The sequence below is a fragment of the Leptosomus discolor genome, chromosome 3 (genome assembly GCF_034619465.1).
Source record: "Leptosomus discolor isolate bLepDis1 chromosome 3, bLepDis1.hap2, whole genome shotgun sequence".
NCBI lineage: Eukaryota > Metazoa > Chordata > Aves > Leptosomiformes > Leptosomidae > Leptosomus > Leptosomus discolor.
The window spans coordinates 405,204-427,281 of NC_141393.1; positions in this window are offsets into that span (position 1 = coordinate 405,204).

The window sequence follows — 22,078 nt, forward strand, 5'->3', positions numbered from 1 at the left end:
TGTCTGGAGAGGTACGGTGGGCTCTGCTCATGTGTGGAGAGCTCCCGGTGTCAGACTGCTTCCACTACCTGGTTACATTCGAAATTACCACATAAATGCAGCTGTAGCTTACTTGTTCTTCCTAGGTTAACAAAATCATGTGACCTTTTGAAACGAAGATAAATGTATGTTTATTCCACACTTGGGTCTAAAATACAAACCTGTATGTTACAAAAACCAGCACAACCTTTAGCTGGGCTGCCCGGACAAGTGCGCTTTTCCTGCTTATGAGCTAATTCCTGCAAAAGAGTTTGTCCAAGCTGCAGGTGCTTGGCCCTGTCAGTAGCACTGGCACATGAGGAGGGGTGTGTGACCCAGAGGAGGCAGCATGTGGCAAAGTGGCTCATTGAAACTGCGTTTGCATAGTTCCCCTGAGGGCAGAGTCCTGGGTGTTGGGTGACCACGGGCAGAGCCCCAGGGCTTGCGCCCTGCGGCTCGGTCAGTCAGTCCGCTCAACGCAGAGCTCCCGGCATGCTCTTCATTGCTGGAAGCCCCTCAGCTGCTGGAAGCTGGAGACAACCCAGCGTTTGATCCTACCTGCTTTTAATTCTGTTGTTGTTGTTCTGTAGCCCTTGTGCCCCTGTCAGACGGACGGGCACTCTCGTGCCGGGGCTTTCTGCTCCGGGCTGCCCAGTGTGACCGTGGGAGCATCTCCCAGTGCCAGGTTGTGGGCTCTGTCCCTGCCCAGGTGCGGGGAGCGCAGGGGCTGAGCAGGAGCTGCTGTGCTCGCTCTGAGGCTCGGGCAGTGCCCGCACACGTGTGCGGGGGACGCAGCCACGGCTCCCACCCGTGTGCTCAGCACGCAGCCGGGCGTGCTGCTTGGCCGGGCTGCCGGCCGTCAGGCTGAAGGGAGCGGCAACAGCCAGAGCGCCTGTGGACGTCTCCTCTCCGCGGGTGCATGAGATGACTTCGGGTTTTAGGTAGGCGCGCTGACACGGAGATTTCCTTTCCTCTGCCCGCCCGGGAGCAAACCCCTGGCCTCCTGCTGAGCGGGGCAGGCGCAGGCAGGTCCCTCCGGCTGCCGCTGGCCCTGGCACACTCTGTGCATCTCATTCACTTGTGCTGGGTGAGTTGCACGCTCTGTTCTACTCTGCTCTTTCGCTGTTTGCTCCATGAAAACCCATCCAGCTGCTAAGTATTTTCTACCTTCACCCCTCTAAATAAACAACAGCAGGAGCTGCTGTTAGGTGGTGGCAGATGGCGTTTATGAAATGCTCTCTCTGCTTGGATGGTGTGGAGCAATGCTGCAGTTCTCGCTCTTCAGGGCGGGTGTGGGTCCAGAGCTGGGGCAGGCTCTTGCTTCTGCGCCTCTGCTGGGGAAGGGCTCGTGCAGCATCTTCCCAGCCAGTGCCGCAGAGGGTCGTTTCCCGCTCGGTGTTAGCAGTATCGTGCTCTGCTCAGTGTCACGATAAAGGCCGTGCTGGGGAGCAGGGGGAGGCCAGAGGAACAGACCCTGGGGAGCCGGCAGGAAAGGCTCTGGCCGTTGCCCGTCTCCTCAGCTCCTGGGGAGAGGCGGCTTCAGCCGGAGGGCTGTGTGGGAGCTGCAGAGGGACTGCCTTGGACAGTCACTCCCAGCAGTGACTGGCACTGGCCCCCCTCGGCAGCTCCTGCCTGCGCCCTGCTTTACCCCCTCCTCGTGGTGGGGAGAGTGTCCGAGTGTGTGCGTTGTCCGAAACACCCTGCGGGTCAGAGCGGGACAGGGCGGCGCAGCAGAGACTTGCAGAAGGTGCACAGAGGGTTGTGTGTGCATCTTCAGACAGCGGGTTCTCCCTCCTCTCTTCCTTCTTCTTTCTGACTCTGACTTGCTGCTGTTCTAGGCAGGATCAGTGTTCTGAACAGAAATGAAATGCCAGTTTTGAAGCCTTTCAGAATACAGTTCCCCCCTTCCTATTCCGTTTTGTCATTTTAGCCAATACCTGGTGCAATCCGGAGACTAACTGGTTTCCTACCACAGCGTCAAGTACTCGGCTTTGTCGCCACACCGCCAGGATGACCTGTGCTGACTGATGTCGAGCAGAGCTCAGTTGCCCGGGGAGTGCTGGTCCCCGCTGCCTGCACACAGCCCTGCCTCGCTGGCCGCGGATGTGCCGGGCACGACGTGCAGGGCGGGGGCAGGAGAGCCGGCGTTCCCTCCTCTCGCAGGGCTGGATCAGCCGCTCGGCCTCCCGCGGCACACGGAACCCTCCGGCAGACCGAGCTCTCAGCCTGGGGAGATGGGGAGAGGCAGCGGGAGACAGGGAGTGCTATTTTTACGTCCTGGCTGTCGTGACGGCGCGGATGCCGGTGTGGAAGGAGCGTTCGCGCGGCTCAGCCCACGCAGAGGTATTTTGGTGCTGGAGGAACGTGTGGGCTTTGTTGCCGCCGCGTTCCTGGAGTGCTGACGGGCACGGCTGGCAAAACACAGCCCCCTGCTCGCGGGGTGAAGGCTTCGTCTGGGGTTTGCCTTCCCAGCTTCTGGCAGGACCCGGGGCTGCAGTGCCGGCGGGATGCTCAGCCGACTGCCCTCCTTGCGTGCAGGTGTCGTACCCGGTGTCGGGCAGGGCTGGCTGGAGATGGACACCTCTGCGTCCTGTCCCCAAAAGGGTGACCCCTGCCCCAACCCAGAGCTGACACGAGCAAGTGTGGGCACAAAGCCCTTGGCCGTCAGCTGGAGTGAGCACCAGCTTTGCCCTGGGAGAGGGGAGAAGGAAGGGCTGATTTCTGGGGGTTGTGGGGCTGCTGAACGCTTTGAGCCGAGAGCGAGGGCTGTGGCTGAGCCCGGGCAGCGTGTCCGTGGCCCAGGCAGCAAAGCTGCAGGCCTAGAGAGACCCGGGCGTGGTGCAGAGTTCAGGGGTGCTGGGGGGGCTGTGCTGCCCGGGCGGGGGCACACGCGTGTGCAGCGCCGCTGGAGGCATGGCTGCTGCGAGATCTCCGCTCAGGGCAGCGGGAGGGTGCCCACCATGGAGGCTTCGGTCTTGCGAGACAGGCAGGCTTGCCTCTGCTCCCCGGGGCAGCAGGGTCTTCTCCTTGGGCTGCAGGTCCCTCCAGCTCCTGTTGTAAGAGGAGGTGGGTGGGCTGGGGGGGTCCAAGGACGGCATGATTAGCAGTCAGTGAAAGACAGTCTCTCAGGAGAGAGCAGGTGGTTTAACGCTTGGATTAAATATAAACCAAGAAGTGACATTTTGGGACTGAGTGCTATCAAATATCCTGATAGTCTTCAAGCATGTTTTAAGGAAAAAGGGGGGTGTGGTGATTGAAAGAGGAAAGGAATAATCTGCTCGGTGTCTGTGATGGATGAGGAAACACATTGTGGGTTTGCAGAGCAGGTGGCCTGGAGGAGAGAACTGGGAACTGCCCGAGGTGGTGGGGCTGGGGCCCTGGGGCAGCTCGCTCTGGAGGACCATCAGGTCTTCAGGAGGCTTCTTCCAGGGCAGACACCTCTGCCGGGGATGGCACAGGTCCTGCTTGGGGGCTCGTCAGGGGCTCTGAGGCGGTTTCCTGTGATTCTGTCATTCTGTGATAAGAAAAAGTACTTCCCTCTAAATTTTGGAAGGAAATCAAATGAACTGAGGGACTGTTGCTGCTCTTCTGTTAATAAACTGCTGCGTTTGTCTTTGCCTTTAAGTAGCTGTTTTGCCCAGCGTGCGGAACAAGGAGCACGTCAGTGGATGGAGCCTCTTGTCCCACTGTGCCACCTACAAAGTTTGAGGTGGGTCTAGGGGAGAAGAGTCTTAAATCACACCAGCAGTCCCTTTTGAAGGAATGCATGGGAAGGGGGAGTTCGGCTGTGAAGGGAATGGTGGTTTGCTCTTCAGTGCACACGTGGGCACTTGCGGAGCAGCAAAGCAAGACCCCGCTGCCCAGTGATCCTGTTACTGAGCATGTACTGGGCACACACTTGGGTTAAAAAGGGCTTCCCTTTGTCACGTTTCACTATTCCAGCTACAATATGTCACCTGGGGCTGGCTTGGAAGGTGCTGGCAGTGACTACAAGCGTAAGGAAACCATCGCAGGAGACGTTGCAAAGACTGGGCATGAGCCCTGGGGTTCCTTTTCAAACGTACTGAGGGCGAGGTGAGCGCCCGTGGTGCTCCGCTGTGGAACGCTCTGGGAATGACGGAGGCCACCATGTGGCTGGCTTCCAGCTGCCGTGCCTGCTCCAGGCTGCAGGCTCCGGGGCGCTGGGGTTCGTCCCTCCGGACGGAGGAGCTTGCTCTGGCAGGGCAGAACCGCAGGGGCTGTGGGAGCGCAGCACCCCCGTTCCACCCGTGTTTAGGTGCCGCCCGAGGAAGCCGCCGCCGCTCGCCACGCTGCCTGTCCCTCCACCGCTGCTGAGGTCGGGATGCGTCTGTTCCGCTCGCTGCCGCTTCAGTCGTTCCTCCCGCTTGGTTCTGATGTTGATAACAACTGCGGAGCAAAATTAAGTGTCCTTCATAGGCTCTTGTGGGGATCCTATCCAAAGGCATTTGCAATTCTTCGGGCGTTTTCCTTCTGCTTTACATAAAGTGTATTTGTGGCATGGAACAGCGGTCAGTGACTGTCACTTACGGTAAAATACTTATTACCATTCACAGCCGCACTGGCCACTGTGAAGCCGAGTGCATGAAGGCAGTGGTGAATACTGAGTGGGTGCTCAATCATGGTGGTTTTCTTTTGCTCAACAGATTTCTCAGTGAAGTTGCCCAGGATTTCTATTTTGATAGGTTCCCTTCCTCCCTCCCCTTGGCCAGTTCGTTAAGAAGGAACCCAAATGGCTCACTTTCCCTCCAGCCTGTGGGAAGCACGGTCTGGCTCTGGCAGTGATCTTGCTCTGGCTGGGCACCCCCAGCCCCAGGATTGCGCTGTTTATACATACCTGCTGTCTGCCCGATGCACGGAGCTTGTGTGGCTGGGAAGGAGGGGTCTTCCTGAAAACCCGACCCCTCATGATTCCGTAAACAAAATTTAAAAAAAAAATCAACATCACTTAAAAAAAGAAAATTGAACAGAGCTGATCAGAGATGTGTAGAGGGTTGGTAATTTTTTTATGTGGAGGAACTGGGGATGGAGTAAAAAGGGTTTGTGGGTTTTTTTCCTGTTAAGTTCCATCCTTGTGTGGTGAAATAGTCAAATCCCATCCACCTCTGACCCAGGCAAATGCAGTGCCGTTCCCAAGCACATACTGGTGCTTTAAAGGAAGAAATTAAAGAGGAGGAAGGGGGCAATCTGCAACACTTTAGTAGCACATTTTTACATTAAACCTTCGTTATCTTTCTTCTCCTTGGGGTGTGGGATACTGCTTCACTTGCCTGCTGCCGAGCAGCTGGAGGCTCTGGAGCACAGCAAAACCCTGGGAGATACCCAATGGCCTGGCAGTGCTCAACGAAAGGATGGGGGGGCTGTGGGGAGGGGGAAGTCCAGCCCAAGCAGCGCAAGGTGCCCACCTGGGTGCGATGGGCGAGGACGAGGCCAGCCATGCCGCATCCCTGCCTTGGCGCGTCCGTGGCGCCTGGCCCCAGCCGCGGGCTCCCGGGACTCGCAGCGCTTCCCTTTGCCGAGGGATGGGGTGGTGGGCAGAGCCCCCCATCTCCGAGCATTCCCCTGCTGCTGGCTGGAGCCGAGGGCTGCCCGGACCATGCCGTGCCGACAGCCTGCGGACCCAGGACCCGGTTTCTCCCTTGGCCCCTTCTTGGTGAGAGCTGCCGTTACGTGGCTACGGCTCGTGCTGCGGCTGTGCGGGCCGAGCCTCTTGCCCGGCTCCCCCAGCTGCAGGCCCGTGTCTGAAGCAATAAAAGTACTTAAGAAATGATGGAGTAAGCAGGAGGAACTGGTGTTTCTTTCTGCTTTTCCAGATTATCTTTATGGTGAATGTAACTATTTGATGTGAAAAAAGAGATTGTCCTCTTTAACAGCTCTCTTTCTCATCTCATCTTTTTTTTTTTTTTTTTTTTCGTCCCGAAAAGGTTGTTTAATTTTTCCTATTTGGCATGTCTTCCTCTGCTTTAAATTTAGCTTAGCATTATTCATCTTTACACCCTATTCAGAATCAATGAGGCAGTGAAAAAGGGAGATTTACATGAGAAGTAGTTTGTGTATTTAGCAAGGGTACTTCGAGCCTTCCCCTGACAGTGATCTCAGTTATTTCAGAAGTGGGATAACCAGTTCATTTGTATATTTTTCTTTTTAAAAGAGGCTACTTTTTTCCAGTGCCTTTGCTGGCTGGAACCTCTTCAATTCTCTTACATTGCCCACTGTCGTTTTCACTGATACCAAAGCCATTGCAAATACATTTTTCCCATGAAAACGTGTTAAGAAAATAAATCACCACTGAAATGCCTTTCCATGTGTGGGCTTTTGTCTTCAGTGGCTTCACTAAGCTAAAATGAGTTGTTCCCCCAGCACCTCTTCTGGTGATAGGAGACTGGAACTTGGCAAAAGTGATGATGGATGGGAGAGACAAAACACTCCGGGTGTTGAATTTGTCTCCTGTACTTTTAGTGTCATGTGCAGCCTCTGCAGACCCCTAACGTGGGGACCAGAGTGCCAGGGAATGGAGGTTTATCTGCAGTGAGCCCCCATCAGGAGCTGGTGCTGCTGGAGAAGGACTTGGTGAGCATCCTCCCTCTGCACGACAGGACTAGGGGAGCATCCTCCCTCTGCACAGCAGGACTGGGGGAGCATCCTCCCTCAGTGCTGGATGGGGCAGGAGCAGGGACCTGCAGGCAAACGTGGAGGGGGCAGAGGGTAGCCGAAACCAAACAGCTGGGACTAGAAGCGGGATTGCGCTTGCCTGGTGATGTTAAACACTTTACCCATGTAAGCCTCAGCCAGGAATTATGCAGTGACTTACGTGTGCTCCCAACTTGCTCCAAGTACCACCACGTCCCCCGAATCCAGCCTGTCTGGGGACAAGCTGACTTTCCTCTAGCTGTACTTTGTAGGTTTTGGGGAAGGTACCAGCCTCCTTCTAACGAAGGGAACAAGCAAGGTCACCGCGCTGCTGGACCTGTCACTGTGCAGAGGCTCAGTTTTTCCTGCTGCATCTGAGCCCAAGGAGCCGTGAGCTGCCATGTGGCCCTGGGGCCAGGCCAGGAGGTGCAGCGGGAGCCCCTTGTGCCTCCCCCAGATCGTGGCACCACGCGAAGGACAGTGCCTGGCTGCTCTTCGCTGGGCTGTGGCAGCTGTCACAGTTATTGACTGGTCTGAGACCTCGCATGGGGTTGAATGAAAGGTTCCTCTGGGCTGGAAACAGCTGGTGATGGATTACTTTAATATTTCACTCAGTTCTGTTCAGAAACTTCTGACAGTCATGCTGTTTATTACAGGGATTTTGTTGTAAAGTACCAAAAACTCTGTGTCCCTGGCTGCTTACAAGTAAACTTGGATTCAAAATGTTTCCTGACCTTGGAAGGGTGAAAAAAAACCAGAGGCAGACAAATGTATCCACGTGATGTTTGAGAAAGTCATAAATCCAGGCTGGAATGAAAAGTAATTTAGTCATCCCTTTGGAGTTATTTTCCATGAGAAAATACATACTGAATATCAAATTTACATCCAGTTGCTTTGATATCAATGGTACTAGACAGTATGAATTTCTTAAAAGACAAGCTCTGAATTCATACCCTCTGCCTGGGCGGCCCAGGGCCGAGCTCGGGGCTGGAGCCAGGGTCGGGGGTCTCCGAAGGCTTCACGGCGGATGCGACGGGCCGGTTGGCACAGGGGTGTCTTTGAAAGGCTGCTGGCAGAGCTGCTGGGCGAAAACCGTGGGGACGTTGCGTTTGAAAGGTTTCTACATCCAAGAAAACCCTTAATTAGCCCCGCGATTAGCTGAGACGCGGGATGCAACCCCGCAGCGCTGAGCGCCCCTGCGAGGGGCTCCCGAGCTCCGGTTCGCTCCCCGGTAACACCAGCGGGGGTGGTGCCCCCCTCCCCGCCGTTGGGGGGGCACGTCCCGGGGGCAGGTGGGGCGATGCCCGCCCTGCTGCCGCCCCGGCGCCTCCTCCGCTCGGCGCCGGCCCCGCCGGCCGTGCCGGGGGGGAGAGGGGGGATCAAGGGGGGGATCAAGGGGGGGAGCGGGGGGAGGAGGGGGGGAGCAAGGGGGGGAGCGGGGGGAGGAGGGGAGTGAGCAGGGGCGGGGGTAGCGGGTGGGCGGAGGGGCGGAGCAGGGGGGGGAGCGGGGGGGAGGAGGGGGGGAGCAGGAGGAGGGAGGTGAACGGGGGGGGGGGGGGAGCCCCCCCGAGGCTCATACCGGCGGTACCCACGTGTGCCCGGAGCTGCGGCTCGCTCCTCCTGCCCGGGCATCTTCCCGGAGCGCTTTATAACGGCTCGGCTCTTCCTGACCCCGTTCGGCACCCACCGGCCCCCCGGCCCCGACCCCCGCACCCACTGTCCCCCCGGCCCCAGCACCCACCGGCCCCCCGGCCCCAGCACCCACCGTCCCACCGTCCCCGGCCCCAGCACCCACCGGCCCCCCGGCCCCAGCACCCACCGGCCCCCCGGCCCCGGCCCCGCTGGCCCGAGGGGCCCTGGCCGGTCCCGAGGGGGGGCCGTGGGACGGTGCCCGTCGCCACCGTTGGTTCGGGCCGCGATCACCCGCTTTCCGTTCAGGGCTCGCTGGTGCCCCAGGGAGCCCTCCCGGCTGGTGCGAACCGTCCGGGACCCCAAACCGCGATGGGGACGAGCGGGGGCGCAGGAGGGTGCCAGCAGCCCGGGGGCCCTGCGGGTCCCGGGGGGAGCAGAGCCCCCGCGCTGGGAGCTCCTCCTTGCAGAGACACCAGGGCATTTACCTATGAAGGTTTTCGCTGTATTTGTAATGATTTTTTAAATAATGATTAGATAATTTGAGGTGCAAGTGTTAGTGCTGTTGTAACTGGACTCATAATAACTGCTTCTCATATTTTGATTAGGCCAGTAAAAAGTTAATTAGACTAGCAATAAATCCGTGGCACCTCAGACGTGTGCTCCCTTCTGCCTGTAACAAGATTTTGAGTATAACAAATGAAGTGTGTATATTTTTATGGCAAGCCATAACACTTCCTCTGAGGTATCTTTGGTTTCACTGGATGATTCCAACTAATTGTCCTTGAATTCATTACAGGGAAAACTGCTGTTATTTGAAGGGAGATTTTTAGATGGGGAAAGTGACCGTTCGGTGGTGATGACCTGCCAGAATGTCTTACTGCGGAGCCCTGTGTTCAGTATTTCGGCATTCCTCCTTCGTTTCTGCTATGGCAAGGCAATAATTATCTTTGCTGGGTCATCTGCCTGGAGCGGGGCTTGTCTTCCCTTGGTAGGAAAGTAGCTCTGTGTTTCCTAGTTGCTGGACTAACGTTCTGAGCTGGCGAGGCTGAGCAGGGGCAGGAGGGGCCGAGCCTTGGGGAGCGGGCGCAGGGGCAGGGCTGCAGAGCCCGGCCGCCAGCAGCCTTTCCGAGGGCAGCTATCTTCTGTCCACAGCAGCTTTGGTTCATCACTTGCAATCCATCCACTGGGGTTGTTTTGTGAACACGTGAAAGCCATCATGTTTACACGGTTATGTACACACGGGGCGTACGTAAACAAGGAAACGAGATTTGCAGAGGTCGGGGTGGCAACCGTACTTCCTACTGGGGGCAGGTATTTTCTTGAAACGGCTTTTTTTTTTTCTTCTTCTCAGCATTTCAGTGAAGAAAGGATTTAAAAACCAGCATATTTTAAGGGTATGAATAATCATTCTCATCACTATCTGATTTGTGTTAACTTACGTAAACACTAAGAGTTTAGGAAAGTCATGTTGTCATTTGTCATTTTCTTTTACCCTGTTTTTGTTGAAGGTTTTTTGATAGGAAACCAGATGCAAAGCAGAGTACACGTAAGGAACAGACACCACCACAGAACTGATGTTTTGCAAATCCTTTGAAACTTTCCCGATATATTGATGTAAAACCTGTGCTCAGGCTGCACCAAACTGCTTGACATATGGATGTGTGCTGTTCCTGTCTGTCAGGAGCAGAAGAGCTGGCACAGTGAGCCAAACATGGTGGGATCTGGGAAAAAACAGCGTTCTGGTCCCCAGAAAAGTGAGAATTAATAAACGTACGGTGCGGCCCGCAGGACCCCCTGCTCCCTCCGCCCCGCGCCGGGGGCTGGCTGGGGGACTGTGTGCGGGGGTGACGGTTTGGTGCTCAGGACAGGCAGTGGAATAAAAGGGGCAGAAAATGCAGCGTGCTCTGTGTGTTGAGACCGTGCTTCGGCTTTAGCGGGGGCTTTCTGGTGCCACTGGGTAGCAGCTGGTGCCTTGGAGCATCTTGCTTTTGAAATGACAAGGAATTTGCTTCAGCTTCAGGTGCCTTGATCCACCTTAACTCCCTGAAGCAGCAGAGTACTCACCCGGCCAAATCCACATCCCAGCTTGGGCAAAAGGCTGGTTTCTTGCAAACAGCTGCTCCCTGGCTGCAAAGCCATAATCTTACACCCTGCACCTGGCTCGTTCTGCGCTTCGCGAGCTGCGCTTCTGGGGCCTGCAGCGACGGAGCAATGTCCCCTCTGCACCTCTCTCACCGTTTGGCTCTTTTTTTGGGAGTCACCGAGTAGGTCAGTCCGGTCTCGGCTCAGGAGGGCTCCGGCACAGGCTGCGTGAGGTGTTCCCACACTGACCGGCCCGGAGGGAGCGCGGCAGGGGCAGGGGCAGGAGCGGGCTGCGCCTCAGCCGGCGCTTAACGTGTTCGTATCACCTTGCTAACGCCACCGGAGAGACTCGTTACTGCCATTAAGTGATGGGCCACGGCTGAGACTTGTTATCATTATCTGGAAACGGTGCTGCACAAGCTGATGCGAGGGTACCAAAGAAAAGCGCCGTCCTGGCAGTTGTCCCCCGTCACGCGCGTACCAGCTCTCGCGCAGCACTGAACCGGCCGTGGGACGCAGCGGCAGCTCGACGGTTGGTATCGCTGCGATTCCCCTGACACTGGGGGCAAAAACTGAGCGTCCCTCCAAAGGAGAGGGGGGGCTGCGCCTGCCTGGAGGGGCTGACATCCCTCCTTTGGCACAGCCTGTCCGAAATGGGGGGAGACTGAGGCCGGTGGGTCAGCGAGGAGGGAGGGGCTGGCACGTCGCTGCCGGCTGCGGTGGCCTTGTGCGTGCCCCTGGGAATGGCATCGGGGCGCAGGGCATGGGGCAGCAGGGCCGTGGGGACGGGGAGCTGCATCCCCCACGGAGAGCAGCCCCGAGGAAAAGGCCGACGGCTCCCAGCCGCTCCGCGCCGTTCCTCCGCTCTGCGGGGGCTCCGGCCCCGGCGGGGAAAGGCGCTCCAGCGTGTGCTGAGGGACGTGGAGTGGGCATCAGAAACGCCCGCAGAGAGGTGCAGCACACGGATCAGACACTGCCCAGTGGGCGCCTTTGGGCGTAGGGAAAATAGACCAGGCAAGACCCAACTATTTTCAGTTAGAATTTAAAAGAAACTGCTGATTTTTCAGAAGTGTATTAGCTGAAGTACAGATGAAAGAATAACAAACCGCAGCAACTGAAAAGATGTCTGCCCACTTTTGGCAAGACCAGGGCTATGACTCGGTGCTGAGGCTATTTGCTAGGTTCATACCAGAGTGATGTGAGGAAAACTGTGACTTCAACATTCCTGTAAGTGAAGGACAGGCTCAATTTCTTTGTTTCTCAGATGAGCGGGAAGAGATAGCATGTCCCATAGTGTCCATTTAAAAAAAAAAAAAAGGAAAGAAATCACCTGTGCCTAGTGCGGTGCCATTATAAAGCAGTAGCCTCTGAGCTGAGTTTATCTGTACACAGGAGTTTGGTCTCCAGCTGGTACTTAAATGAGGCACTCTCCTCAGTGAATGCATTTTCAGAGAAAGTCCGATGTTGGATGGCTTTTTATATAAACGTTTCAGCAGAAGAGACCCCAGAGTGCTGGTCTGGGGTTGCAGCTCACATTTAAAGTGTATGTACAGAAAAGCATTTTCCTTCCTTTCTTGGAAAAGCCTCCAGATGAAACTATTACCATAACGGCACAGCACATCAGCTGTGTTGCACAGACACACAAACCTGAGTGTTTCTTAAAAATTAGCTAATTTATTGGGGTCTTGGCATAGGGTGGTGCATGGACAGGGAAGGAAATCCCTGCCGAGCCTCGTTCCTCCCGTTATGAACCTGTCCCGTCCCGTGGGCGGTGGGGAGGGAGGTTGTGTCCCAGCTCTGCCCCTCTGGCTCTGTCTCTGCCTGGGACCCATCTCGCTGCTCTGGCCCTGACACAGCTCCTCCAGGCAGGCAAGAGCGAGACAACCCCCTGCACGGCTGCTCGGTGCCGCCGCGGGGACAAGGATGGGGACATGGTGCAGTGACAGCTCATGCCGCTCGCCCACCGAAGGGGAAAGGGGCCACAGCCATGGCATCGTTACCCGGACGGGTCCAAGGGCGCTGCGAGGCCTCGGCGACACCGAGTACAGGAGAAGCGTGGCTGGCACAGAAAGGGCTCTGGCGGGGCATTCCCACAGGGACGCTTGTTTAGGGGACAGCACACTGGGCTCCCGGTCGCGCGGTGCTGACCGACCCTTGCTGCCGGTCCCCTGCGACGCGCCGCTCCTCCTGCAGCGCTGGGCACCGGGGCTCGGCCACCCCCCACCCTAAACCGCGTCTTCGTTGGTGAGCGAAGGGAAGAGCGATGCTCCGACAGCTGGGATGCAGAACGGCGGCTGGGGGATGGAGAGGAAAGGAGAAGTGGTTTTCTCCACTGACCTTGTTATGAGTTTTGCTCGCATGAATCTTCGTAACAAGCAAATACATTTTTAATGCAGTAACGGGGCAGGTGAGTCACAGGGAAACCTCGGTGCTCAGCCCGGCCGCTGAGCCCTGCCACAGATGCTGTGAGATTACAGGGCTAGAGCGCAGGATCCAGGGGAAACCCTGTTTTGGGATCTGAGGTGGGGGAAGAGCACTAGATTCTGTGGACAAATATTGTTTCCCTGGGTTTCCCGTTCCCGCCTACAATCAGAAACAGTAATGGCCTTTCACCGTCACTTTTCAACACCCGCCCCCCCCCCCCCCCCCCATTTTTTAGTCAGAACGTCTTGCAGGCAGACTGTGCTTTTCCCTGGTATTTCCACACGTACTGCTTCTAGCACAGCAGAGCCTAGCTAATGCCGAAAGTCTTGACAAGTGTTACTGGAATACAAAGGCCTTAATCCCAGTGCAAACACTTCCTGTGTTTTGCTTTAAAACTTCGGTCGGGGTTTCCGCTGCCAACTTTACCTGCTCAGCTTCTGTGAGACACCTGGGCGTTGCTGTCTTTTACATGTATTTTCTGCACAGTACTTTGATATCATGGGTAGAATAACAAAATAAGTATGAGAATGACATAAATTGAACTACCTTTAGTCATCATTAAATCCAAAGTAATTCCTACAAACCGTTTGGCCCAACACCTATAAAGTGAACACGCGGGTCTCTGTGAGAAATGTGAGATGTGCCAGAAGGCTGATTATCTCGTGCGAGATACGTGGTGTCGCTAGTGCCCAACCGGAACAGGGCAGGAGTAGGAATATATCCTCCATTCTGGCCTTCCTATATGCTGGAAATAAAATCAGACACTTCATCTGAGAGCACTGCCCTGCTGTTCATTCATCTGTGCAGTAGGTAAAACAGGCTAACTTGGCCCTTCTGTGAGCCTGATGGATAGCCTCATTTCATCATGATGTTACTTAGTTAAATGTTGTGTTCATGACAAATGATTTGCCAAGCTAAGCGACTTGGGACATTTTGATTAAAACCCTTGCGTAATTTTATCTTCTTAATTGTTTGCACCTTGATTCCACTAAACAATTACATACATGTATGTGTATTTGAGTACTGACTTTACCATTTAACTACAATAATGTTGAAAGTTCCAAATGGTAAAAATAGATTGCAATGTGAGTATGAATTCAAATCCTGCAAGAAGTTATAGAGCGTTGACATGTCTCTAGAAAATCAAGCCACGCCACGTGAATTGGCGGACCTTGGGTATGAAGGCAGACGGAGTTTCGTTACCTGAAGCAGCGCAAAGCCGTGCTCTGAGGAAGCCACGGCCAAGAAACGTTTCCCCTGTTACTGAGGCTTCTGGAAGGCAAACAGTGCAACGCGCACGCCCAGCGCCGGCTGCAGAAGGCTGGGAAGCGTGAATGGGGTGGGGGAGGCAGGCGGCACCGGGGCAGGAGAGCAGCAGGAGCTGCCGTGTCCGTGCTCGCACCGCTGCTCACACGGCCCCGTGCCGGGCCCTGCCTCTGAACTTGGCTAAAGGCTCGCGCCACGGTGACTTTCCAGGCTGGGTACGGACCCTTGGCAGCTGCCCCGAGCCCACCGTGACACCCCGAGTCTGACGCAGAGGGCCCCGGCGCGGCGGGCACCGCTGCTCTCGGCACTGCCGCGGTGCCGCCCAGGCACTGCTGCAACACTGAGAACAGGTTCTGCCAAAATTGGGGTGGTGCAACAGTCCTCCAGGCTCCTTACACCATGAGTACGTTGCTCCTGGGGCACCGTCCTGCCCCGGGCTCAGGAGTGCAGGGCTGACGCCTCGCAAGAGGAAGGGCTCGATAGGGAACACATCGTCAGGGAGGACCAGCCTCACCCCAAACTGCTTCCAGACACACACGGGGCTCCCAGTACCCCATGAATGCACTGCCAGCTGCTAAGGAGGGACACATGGAGGCCAGGCTGCTCACAGGTGGGCTAAGCCAGCTAACCACGCACCTACTGACTCAGCAACTACCAACCACAAAGGCTCCCTATAAAATTGGGTCCAGCTGCCTTTTTCTCCTTCTGTCAGTTTTTCAGGCCTTGCTTGTGTTCCTGTATAAGGTAAGTCAGGAGACAGTAGTGAGGCTCGCTTATTCTGAAATAATGCCTTATGCTTGTGTCGGAACGTGTAAATGTTTGCTTGCTTTTAGGCTCTCTAGAAAGATTGTTTCTGAGGCTGGAGAGGGTCTGGCGCCTGGGAGGGATCAGGCTATTTGTGAAACAAAAACTTTGGTGAATTGCCAGGCTACAAGATTGGCATATATGAGAATAAATAATCTGGGCTCTGCTAGGTAGGGCTTCTGCGTGTGCAGATGGAGAGCGTATGGGGGCTGGCAGGCAGGTCTTAATGAAACTTGCTGTGGTATCTGCTGTCAGCGTCCAGCAAAGACAGTATCTCCTGAACGTCTGCGCAGGGCTGTGGTGTTGAGCGCCGAAAGACACACAGCGAGGGATGGCTCCTGCCACAGCAAACCATAGGCAGAGCTAGGGATGCTGGAATAAACTTCATCCCCCCTTTGCAGTGGTGCCAGACATGCAGTGCTCTGAGTACTCAGCTCAAGACCTGTGCTTTTGCACCCTGGGCTGGGGAGGGGGTCCTCCAGTGCTGGGTGCAGCATGCCATGGGGGGCTTCGAGGGCTGAAGTGCCTGCACCGTTGCCAGCTGGAGACCTATGGGTCATCCTGAAAGCTGAACTGCAGCTCCCTGGTCCGAGTGGCAAAAGGTGTGAGCAAAAGGAGGGAACATTGTCCCGTTTCCCAGGTCCTGAGCCTGATGAAACCAGCCTTAACCTCGTTCACAGGCTGCAACGCGGCCCCCAGCTCTGCAGCCTAAACCACGTGCATTGTTTGTTTGCGTGGGTAGGTTTTGTGTACGAGGCTGGTAATTCCTGCAGCGGGGATGATACTTTCCCACTTACATGAGCAGGCACAACAGGCTCTGAACCTGCAGTTTAACTAGAGCATCTCCTTCTCAAACTAAAGGAAAAAAAAAATCTCTTCTCAATTTGAAGACAGCAAGTGCTGATCAGATGATACTGGCCCACTTCAGAGGATTTGTTTGATCCTTTTCTAAGTGGCTTAGTCTCCTTTACACTGAATGTACAAAATCTTTTCTTATATCCAATTAAGATTTCTTCTAGGTACGGGGAGCACTTCACTCCCTGTTCAGAAGATCTCCTCTCCCTGCTGCAGGAGAGCTGGGCGCACAGAGCGAGCTGGCACTCGGAGGCACGGGGAAGGTGGGAAGTGCCTCGCTTGTTTTTCTGGTCAATTGAACAGGGTGTTTCAGAGGCACAGACACAAAACAACTGGCTGCGCTGCACTTGTCTGCACAAGTACCTGGAAGTGTGGGGCAGAAGCCGGGTCTGCTGGGGCGATGCTGCGGGTGAGCAGCACCTGGCCCCGGGGCAGGACCCTCAGCTGCACTTTCCTCCCAGTGCCCCAGGTGGAGGCACACTGGGGAGACCAGTGTGGTCTGTCTTCCTGCTGTTAGGGCCAGACTGGGTGTGAGGGGTCTGGGGAACTGCCTTGGCAGGACCTGCCATGCTGTCCTTTGCCCTCGCCTTCTGCGGGGGGCCATCACTGCCACACCGACCCTGTGGGGCCGTCGCATTCGGGTGTAGCCACGTGGGGCTGGTCCCATGTCCTCGTCGGCTGTGGATCATCTCTTGGTGGGGGAAACGGATGCACTAACATGCTAAAAGGACAATTTTCAGAGAGATATTATTTTTCAGTGCATTCCCTGATGTCTGAGTGACATAAAACCTGTATGCACTTTTTTGAACGCTGCTGCTGCTGCCGACACTGTGCAGAGGGGCAGTGAACTGAGTCCTCTCCTTCTGCATCTTCAGATGCTTCTGCTTGCACGGCTGGTTGGTCAGTTATATTTTAGCAATGCCTTTGAAGGCATTTTGTTTGCACAGGTGTCACTGAAGATTAAGTTTAGCATGTGAAGTCTATTATTTGGAGCTCATGCTTCCCCTATTCCCAGGAAGAAACTTGGCCCAACTGTCAGAGCCTTGGAGAGGTTTGCCGAGCTGGCAGCTAGAAATATAAACATCTTTTAGCAGCTCTTTTAATCTAACAGAAATAAAGCCTAGAAAAAGCCAGTCACTGAAAGCTAAACCCTGACAAACTCAGACTAGACATAAGACATTGGTCGTGATGGCTGGCCACGATTAACCAGAACTGCAGCTCAGCCTGGGGTATAGCCGGCGCTCTATCACTTGACATCTTTGCATCAAAACTGGGTGTCTCCAAAAGCTGAGAGCTGGTGGGTTGGTTGGTTCACAGAAGATGAAGCTCTGAGGCTGAGGGGGCCTTTGCTCCTCACCACCATCAGGGGATACTTCCCTTAGGATCCTGGTGACCGCTCTCAGGGCTGTGTATAGATGGGAGGTGGCTTTATTTTAGCAGGGTTCAGAGCTGCTGTGACTCAAACGCTGGTAGATGAATCCGTATCTTGACTTTTTATTGTTTCCCCTCTTTCCTTGGGTTTAGTGATCAACAACATTATCATTGACAATCTCTTTGGAAGATGACTGAAACTCACAGTAGGACAAACTCTTTGCTCATTACTCATTCGTGATTGCCAAACTTTCCTGTATGATAAATTAGGCTAGTGGATTAATTGTAGATGCAGTGTATCTGCCAGCAAGTGAGAGATCCCAGAGCTGAATCCCTGGTGCTTCAGAAGATGGGTGATCTCACATGAAGAGTGGTGGTACTTGGCCATCGGTCCTTCTTCCTCAGGAGATATCACACCCCAGCAATTCCAACGCTCTTGCCCTAGTGAAGTTCCTGTCATCCTCTTCGAAAATGTCTCCATTCCCACCTGTAACACCTCAGCTCAGTGTAGCTATTTCCCTGTCTACATGGCTGCCTGCTGTCATGCCTGATAGTTTTGCATGTTACAAAACTAATTCTACTTTTGGTTATGCACGGTCATTGTTGGTATTAAGTTTCTGTTTATTAGAATTATTTCATAAAGTACTATTGAACAAAGTCAGGTATTTGAAGGAATTAGCTAATATCTAATCTTTCAAGTCAAGACAGGCTGTTAAGTCACACTATATTCTCTGATGTACTCAGATGGTGAGCAGTTCCCAGTAGAAATGGTCTTTTCCTGAGCAGTCAGTACTTGGTACGATGTTTTCCTCAATGTAGCTGAGGAATCTAGCCACTACCACATATGTTGGTAATAGCGTCAATGAAAGGTAATCCCTGAATTAACTGAAAATTGAATACTTGCTCCTCAATAAATCTGTGAGATTTATATGAAGTTTTATATGAATTAGTATATCCTTAGGAGTAAAATTTAAAGGCTTGAAATTCTCCATAGAGCCAGTTTAAAGATCCTTAATCCTTCTAAAAGTAGTTTACTGGTGTTAGCCTGGTAAGCACTTAGAGATACACTCATTTCTGTCGCTGGGAAGTCTCTGCTGCGGAGGTGGGTTTGCAGGGGGAGTCGGGTACTAAATATTCTGAACAGCAGCCAGCCGAAGCAGAGCCTGGTGATGCCAGTGAAGCAGCGGCTTGTCGGTAACAAATCGCGAGCTCTTCGTCAGTCAGGAGAGGAAAACTGAGGGAGGGCTGGGCTCGCGGTGGCACGTGGGGCCGGCAGTGCTGCGGCCAGGGATAGGCGCCTCCCTGGACCACGCAGCTTTTGGGGGCTCCGCAGGCGCGGTGAGAGGTGACTTCAGAGGTGCAGAGGGTGAAAGCCCGGGTGGTTTGCTCTGTGCCCTGCCCTCCCTGTGCCGTGTGATGAGGTGGGCTGGGTCTGTGTTCCCCCATCACTGATGGCTGTGGGAGTCAGAGGGAGGAAGGTGCCAGATTTTGGGAATGGCCCATCCCATCCCTGATGGCGGGCAGGGACATGGCATCAGGAATGTGATGCAGGTCACGGCAAGGCACCAGCTCTTGCGGTGCAGACCCTCAGCACCAGCTGTGGACCATGTAGCTGGCAATGTCTGCTGGGTCACTGCTAGGAGTCCCTTCTCCAGACCACCTCTCCCACTGTCTAGGGTCCTAGCTCTGCTGAGGCCAGAAATCTTAGGGCCAGGGCTTTAGTAAAGCTCCTGCCCTGATGGAGGGAGCAGCGTATGCTGCCTTTATTGGCAAGGGTGCCCTGTACCACGAGACATCTCTAGAATAAGGAGGCCACACTATTTCTTCCTACCATGTAGCAGTTTGTCCAGGAGGTGCAACTTTCCCGTTGCATTACGCTGATCCCAGCAGCAAAACGGATCTTCCCTTGGAAGAAGTCAGAGCATGACTTCAGTTGATATCCCTGCAGAACAGGAGCCTTATCGGAGGCTTGTGCAAACCATCACTGCCCCTGACACTGTTGTGTGTTTTCTCCTCCTTTTTTTGGTCTGACAGCCCCTTAGGGAACCTCGCTGGGCAGCTCTTGTCAGCAGCGCCCAGGACTGCTGTAGTACATGCTCCAAAATATCTCGCCAAGCGGTGGGAGCAGGCTGTAATGCAGATGCCAGCACGTGGTACAGGAATGGCCTCTGGGCTTTGATCTTTCTCAGTCTTCAGTGTTTCTTTATATATGGGGGCTGTAGGGATCAGTACATTGAAATGCTCACCACGTTCTGAGGAGGCGACTGCTTTTCATTTCTTGGTAGAAGTTAAGCCAGCTGAGCCTCATGTAAGGTTGGGCTGGTGGCTGGAAATCACAGCAGGTCAGAAAACATCGTTCTGGGCAGTGCTGAATGGCTTCAACTCTGCTGGACATTGTGCTGTGCAAGCAAGGAGCTTTCTCTGTCCTTCGCTGTGTTGCAGAAGAAAGAGAACAAGGTTTGTGAAACTGAAGAGCTGACCCTTTTGCCAAATGCAGCTTTTCCTATTAGAGCTTCTGGGCCAATACTGCAGTCCCCAAAGGTATTGATGGGGACTGTTCAAGTTTTAAGTAACATTTGGCAGAGATGAATTCACATTTTTCAAGACTGTTGGTGCAGTTGCTCTCAGAGATTACCTTCTCAGTGGTGTGGGGTCTAAGTGCACATTAACAGCCACTTTACTTTCACACTTGCTCCAGAGGCTCACCTCTGTAGGTGTTTTTAGAAGTACTGACTTTTCTGCAGTGTGACCTTTCGAGCAGTGAAATTACAGAAGCAGCAGACTTCTCCACAGACTCACTTGGATTATTTTACAAGTAGAAAGAATAAGTCTTAAAACAAATCTTCACTTACAGTCTTAAATTAAGTAGTTGCAAGGAGCCCTCCCGATTCCCCATGGGCTGTGCTCTGTCCACGTGATAGATCTGCCTTTGTCATCAATATCTGATCCTGGCGTGTTCCTGTGTGGCCCTGCACACCTCCTTGGTTTGCCCTTCACAAAGCAGCCGTCGCTGCTGCGTGCCATGACGGCGATCACAACCAAAGCTCGCAGGCACTGGGGACTGCTGAGCCTTGCAGAGAGTTTGTGTTTATTGCTGGTTCATTTGTGGTACCTCACGATGCAAGTGCTTCCTGCTCCTCCCCGCCCGCCCCCCTGCCCCCTCACCCGAGGAAGTTCATAATGAAACAGCAATTTCTTGTTCCTTTGGGGACTGAAATATGCTTTACCTTGGTTTTGGACTGTTCATCTTGTACCTCTGAGAGGTCTCCATCTGACATACTAAGCTGGCTTAGATGTCTTTAATCTTGTCTTTTTAAAATTTTTTGGCTTTTTTTCCCTCTTTGATCCATGAAATGGGGCACTGCTCCTCAAGCCCTGTCTGGCTTTGGGACAGCTGATCTCGCTGAATTTCAGCCGCCTCGGCAAGGGCTTTGCTGTCCGCAGCTGCTGAAGCGGGGGTGGATCTCACCAAAGCCGGCAACACCTTTCTTCCCACTGGTGTCATCACCGAATTGCACTCTGCTGTCTCCCCGTTTAGCCTGGGCCTGGCTGAGCTCCCCAAGCTTCCCCCGGCCCCCAGGCGTTTTCAGCCTCTTGCCCTTCCCTGTGCACGGCTCTGCCAGAGCCCGGCAGGCTGCAATCCCAGGGGTGTCACCCCAAGCTCTGCAGCTCAGACCTGTTCCTCCCCAGCTCCTGCTGTCCCAGCCCTACCTCCCAAGGGCTCTCATCTGTCACCCTATGCCTCCTGTGGATTTTCTTTGGGCAATTTTACTATTCACAGAGACTTGGAAGTGTGCTTATGACCTGTGGGTGTGCAAGAAATGTGTTTATTGGCCAATAAAGAAAAGAGACATCTGGTGCTGAGGTGGTCAGGGCTGATGGTATGAGCGGGCAGAGAGCGGCGATGTGCTGATGGCTGCGGTTCGTGTCCCTGCCAGGCTGGGCTCGTCTGGCTGAGCAGACAGGGCTGGGCTCTGCTCCCCCGCGCTGGAGTGGTGTGGATTTCACACTGCTGCCTCTTGTTTGAGTTGGTAACTATTCATGCCTCGTGGAATTTCAATTCTGTCTTTGTTTTTGCTTTTACCTTCACAGCTTTAAACTAACACACTCTCACTTGGACTGCCCGGCAATGCTTTTGCACTGAAGGTCAGCCAGGGCAGCGCAGCTGTACCTCCAGAACAGAACAGACTGTTTCAGTTGGAAGGGTCCTGCAGTGATCATCTAGCCCAACTGCCCAACCACTTCAGGGCTGACCAAAAGTCCCAGCACGTTGTTAAGGGCATTGCCCAAATGCCTCTCCAACACTGACAGGCTGGGGGCATCGACCACCTCTCCAGGAAGCCTGTTCCAGAGTCTGAGCACCCTCTTGATACAGAAATGCTTCCTAATGCCCAGTCTAAAGCTCCCCTGGTGCAGCTTTGAACCATTCCCATGTGTCCTGTCCCTGGATCCCAGGGAGCAGAGATCAGCGCCTCCCTGGTATTCAGTGATAGGACATGCAACAAGGGGCTGCAGTGTTCCCAGACGTGCAGAAAAATGCACTTGCGCTGTTGGGTCTGTGTTACTGCTGGGTTCTGGTTTAGGTTGGGCAAAAACATACAGGACATGATGACACGTGCAAGTGGCTGTCCTGGTAGGGTCCAAGTTTCTGCCATGGAGACAGAGAAGATCCCTCAGTAGTCTCCCAAGCTGTTAAGAAGGGCATGACCTGTTCTACCTTCAGCTGAAATGCTCAGCTCATGGCAAAGTATTTTGCCTATTGGAATGTTTTTAGCAGCCATAGGGTCTCCTTCTCTTGCAGGCCCTTTGACTGAAAACTGCTCAGAGCACAGAGCCCACCGTGCTGCATGGGAACATCACAGCACCAGCCTGGCCCAGCAATTAAGTGTGTGTTTAATGGAGAAGCGCTGCCTGCCACCAAAGTCTGACTACGAACACTGCAAGACTGCCGGCCTAAAAGGCATCGTGATGCTGAAAT